This window comes from Nannospalax galili, unplaced genomic scaffold (genome assembly GCF_000622305.1).
Source record: "Nannospalax galili isolate Female #2095 unplaced genomic scaffold, S.galili_v1.0 scaffold336, whole genome shotgun sequence".
NCBI classification, from domain to species: domain Eukaryota; kingdom Metazoa; phylum Chordata; class Mammalia; order Rodentia; family Spalacidae; genus Nannospalax; species Nannospalax galili.
In genome coordinates, this window is record NW_008343385.1 from 953,375 (window position 1) to 958,771 (window position 5,397).

Sequence of the window (5,397 nt, forward strand, 5' to 3'; positions counted from 1 at the left end):
CATGATCATCTATCTCCCTGGTTGAGCCAGGAAGACATGCATAAGGTGTGTGGTTCCTCCACTAGCTTGGCCCATGACAGTCCAGAGAATAAACCAATCTCAGTAGAGATTACCTCAGCCTTTGTCCTATAGTCATAGCCCTATAAAAACCTCTGAACAGAGGAGCTGGAGAGATGGCTCAGCTGTTAAGAGCACTGATTGCTCTGGTAGAGGACCCAGGTTCAATTCCTAGCACCCACACGGCAGCTAACAACCATCCATAGCTCCAGTTCCAGGGGATTCAATACCCTCTTCTGACCTCCACGGCATTTCACAACATGGGTGCACTTATACACATGCAGACAATACACTCATACACATAAAATAATGAATAAAATATGTAAAAAATAAAAACCTCTAAACAAAGGAGTTCAGCAGCTTTTTCTGTCTTGGAACCTCCTCCCACTTTCAGGAGTTTCATTTTCAGTTTCTCTTGGTTCTCTAACTCTTAATAAAGCTTGCTTCTGCTTTGCATACTCTCACAAGAATCCTCATCTTTAATTTTCATTGGTGGGAGATGACAAGCTCAGAGCCATGACTCAGGTTGACCTTTGGCAACTGTGGATCGTCTGACACCTTAGGACACCTTAGGACTCCAGGTCAAGCACAACTGGGCTGAGAAAGGTCCTGTCATACTCAATGCCCCACATCATCTCCTAGTGACTTTTTGCTGCTGCCTTACTTAGATTGCTGCATTGCTGCTTTGGAGCTTACTTTTGTTTACTATGTGACCTCTAGGCTTAGTCTCAATGGCAAATCTGAGTACTAGAGAAAAATCAAGCTTCTGGTTAACTATAACTTGTTCATTACAAATGGGGAAGGGTGAGCTTGTTCTTCTCTCTGGGCTTTGGGGAGAGTTTGGCTTGAACTCTTGATGGGTAAAGGTGTCAGAGTATTCCTGGTGATTAGATAATCTCAGGAGATAAAGCTAGACCAGGAATCCCCCAAAGCACACTAAGCCAGGGCCTTCTATGGACTCTGACAATCACTTCTGGTAGAAATTCTGTTAGTTGTTTAACATTTCTTCCCTATTATCTTATAACCTTAAGTAAAATTGTGTTCTTAAGTGGCTTTACATTAGGCACACTTCGGGTATGTTCATGAAGGGTCTATACCATAGGCATGGAGATGCAAAGGGTAGGAAATTACATTCTCTGCCTTGACTCTTGAGAGGAGTTCCAGTGGATCATAAGTGGGACAACTGCTGGCAGGTGGGGCAGCTGGGAACCACACTCCAGCAGGGGTGTGCAGAAAATGTAAATACACCTCAAACATGGTCTAACAGGACTCTCAGGTTGTTGCCTTCCATGGAAGCCACAGGATTCATTGTAACTTTTTGTGTATAGTAGAATCGTGTGTAACCTGGGACCTTACTCTATGGCTGTAGGCTATGGAATCTTGAAAATTTAGGATAGACCTATTAAAGTTGCTTATTTTGGTCAAACATCCCAGTCTAGTAAGATCAGGTTGAATTTTGCTTCTGTGCAGTATCATAGTTATTATTTTTAGTTTAATTAAACCTTTATCCAGGCCTAAAATAGAAATGTTACCTCAGATGGTGACCTGTGGTGCTGTATTAGTTACTTCTCTGTAGCTGTCATAAAACACTACTGTGAAGGCAATTTATAGAAGGAAGAGTTTATTTGGCTTATGGTTCCATGATGGGCTAGGACTCCATCACGGTAGGGAGGCCTGGAGCAGGAGGCAGCTGGAGCAGAAAGCTGAGCACTCACGTCTTCAAGCACACAGTGAACAGAGAGACCCAAGAGAAATGGGGCAGGGCTATGAACTCTCAAAGCCTGCCCTCAGTAATGTGCTTCCTCCAATGAAGCCGCCCCTCTCTCACTGTTCATAAATTTTTTAGGGTCTTTCTCAGTAACTCAGAGACAACCTGGGAAAGTTTCTTCTGGATCTCAGAACATAGTTTACCACACTTTCAATGTGTGGATTTCCTTATGAAGAATAAGTGTACCTTCCTTTCTTTCTTTTTCTTCTTTCTTTCTTTTTCTTTCTCTCTTTCTATTTCCTTCCTCCCTTCTTCCCTCCCTCCCTCCCTCCCTCCCTTCCTTCCTTCTGTCCTTCCTTCCATCCTTCCATCCTTTCTTTTTCCTTTCTTTTTTGATTTTTCTTTTATGTGTATGAATATTTTCTCTGCCTGTGTGTAAATTTACCCGTGTCCTGCAATGCCTGCAGAGGCCAGAAGAAGGCATTGGATCCTCTGGAACTGGAGTTACAGACTGTTGTTATCTACCATGTGGCTACTGGGAACTGAACCTGGGTCCTCTGCAAGAGCAGCCAGTGCTATTATCCTCTGAGCGATCTCTCCAGTCCCAAGTGTTCCTTTCTGATCTCAACTTGGGGTACCAACTGAGCAAATAGCATTCAGGAATGAGAGAGTATTCAATGTATAATTTTATATAGTTGAAATGTATTTAACCATATGAATCAGCACCTCCTCAAAAGTTAAATTAGGGCAGAGTAGGTGACTCAGTGGGTAAAGAGCTTGGTGCTCAAACATGGGAACCTAAGTTTGGAACCCCAGTATCCACGTAAAAGGCCAGTATGGTGGTGCACATCTGTAATCCACAAGCCGTTTACTGATCATTACTTAAATTGTGACTAAATATTTTTTTGAGACAAAGTCTCATGTATTCCAGGCTGGCTTCAAATTTGCTAGGTAGCTGAGGATGACCTTGAACTTATCATCATAATAGTTCATTAAGAAGGTAGGGTTCTTCTTTCATTTCATATATGAATGTGCCTTACCAAAACTACCTCTACTTCATGAAGTTAGTCTCTTTCTCTTATTCATTTAAGGGTGTGTGTGTGTGTGTGTGTGTGTGTGTGTGTGTGTGTGTGTGCTGTATAGCTTCAATTGTCACCTGACACACTTGGGCGAAGGGAATCTCAACTGAGAAATTTCCTCCATTGAATTGGTCTGTGGCCATGTGTATGGGCCATTTTCTTGATTGTTGAGTGATGTAGGAGGGCCCAGCCCACTGTACACAGTGCCACCCCTGGGTAGGTGGTCCTATATTGTATAAGAAAGCAGGCTGAGCATAGGTTAAGGGAGCAAGCCAGTAAGCAGTATTCTTCCATAGTCTATGCTCTGAGTTCCTACCTTGGCTTTCTTTGGTGATGGACTGTGAGCTGTAAGCCAAATAAACCCTTTCCTCAGCAGTTGGTTTTGGTCAGTGATTTTACCACAGCAACAGACAGTACCTAGAACAGTGTGTGTGTGTGTGTGTGTGTGTGTGTGTGTGTGTGTGTTATGTATGTGTACCTGTTTGTGTGTATGTATGTGTTCTTACTGAACTTAGAGCTAGCTCACTGATTGACTCCCACCACCAAGCCCCCAGCTTGTGGATTACAGATGTGCACCACCATACTGGCCTTTTACGTGGATACTGGGGTTCCAAACTTAGGTTCCCATGTTTGAGCACCAAGCTCTTTACCCACTGAGTCACCTACTCTGCCCTAATTTAACTTTTGAGGAGGTGCTGATTCATATGGTTAAATACATTTCAACTATATAAAATTATACATTGAATACTCTCTCATTCCTGAATGCTATTTGCTCAGTTGGTACCCCAAGCCTAAAACCACTGTTTATTGGTTTGTGTCTTTCCAGCATTTATTTACTTATTTAAATATGACTAGAATATCTTTAAATAAAACATAAGGATTCTGGATATCCTTTAATTATTATGTTCATTTATACATTCAGTTCATTTATTTAGCAAAGATCTATTAACTTTCTCTTTTTTTATGTGTATGAGTGCTTTGCCTGCATGTATGTAAGTGCACCATGTTTGTGAAATGCCCAAGGAAGCCAGAAGAGGGCATCATATCCCCTGGAACTGGAGCTACAGATGGTTGTTAGCTGCCATGTGGGTGCTGAGAACTGAACCCAGGTCCTCTGCAAGAGCAGTCAGTGCCCTCAACCACTGAGGCATCTCTCCAGCCAATTTATTGACTTTCTGCTTCAGGAAGGATTCTACACTCAGTTATTGGAGGATTACAAAGATACAAATCTTGCCCTTGAGGACTTATGATATAGTTAGAGACAGAAGATATGAAATGAAGTAACTATTAGAGATCCATTCAATACCACAGCAGTTCAAACAAAGAAGAGATTAGGTAAATCTCATGGATCAAGCAGTGCTTGTGGAGGACAATGGCCTCTGAGCTGAGCCATGGAAGCTGGGTGCCTGTACCTGTGGAGGTGGGGTGAGGGAAATGGAAGTGCATTCTACATTTTATCTCTATAGGCTTATTTGGAAGTGACAAAAGCTTCAAGGTAGTTTAAGTGACAGAAAGGAGATTCTGTTAGTTTTTTGTGATAAAGCACAGAAAGACAAAGTTGGACTGGCTTCAGCATAAGTGGCACACATAGACTTTCCTGTCTGTGCTTCATCCATCTTCTTGTCCTTCTGTGGCCTGGGCTGGCTTTGAACTTGCAATCATCCTGCCTCATTCTCCCAAGTAGCCAGATCACAGATCTGTGCCACCTGCGAGGCTGGTCTTTCCCAGTGAAGCTCCTTCCTGTAATCCATGATCTGACTGCAGCACAATCACATTTTTACTGTTTTCAATCCAAGAGTATAGAAAGCAGCTCCTCTGAGGTCAATTCAAAAATTTCCAGAAAGGTCTGGCCCAGTATGGTGTTTATACTCCATTGTGGGTTGGGAGGTGGGAATTCCGTGCTCAGCAGCCCTACCAGAAATACATGAAAGTGGCAAGGGGCAGTTTCCTAAGGGTGCTGCTACCAGGAGAGGGTAGGAAAGGTGTGGGGCAGCACAAAACATGGAGATGCATTCACACCTGAACAAAGGTGCCAAGGATGCCAATCACAGGCCATGAATGAAACTCATTCTCAGTGCCTGAACTTTCAGGGGATTGAGAGTAGATGACTCCATGAAGTTGCACTTCAGGGACTCTCTTGCATCAGTCTGATTCTGGTCCTCTGTGGAGGGAAAGGATGCTCAAGAGGGTTGAAGATGAACAGATTGAATAGTTTGAAGATCATGTTGAACTACCTTTGAAGCAACTATTTTAACAGAACAATGAAAGTAAAAATTAGATTGCAGGAAGTTAAGGAATATATAGAAAAGAAATGGAGGCAAAGAATGCAGGCTACTGTGTCCTAAAGTCCAGTGGGAAAGAGTATGGTAGAAAGGAAAAGCTTGGAATGGCAACTAACAATTTTTTCCTCTATTATTTATTGACCAATTTCATGTTTATTTTGAGACAGGGCCCCATGTAGTACAGGGTGGCCTCAAACATATATCATCTATCTATCTATCTATCTATCTATCTATCTATCTATCTATCTATCTACCTATCTATCTATCTACC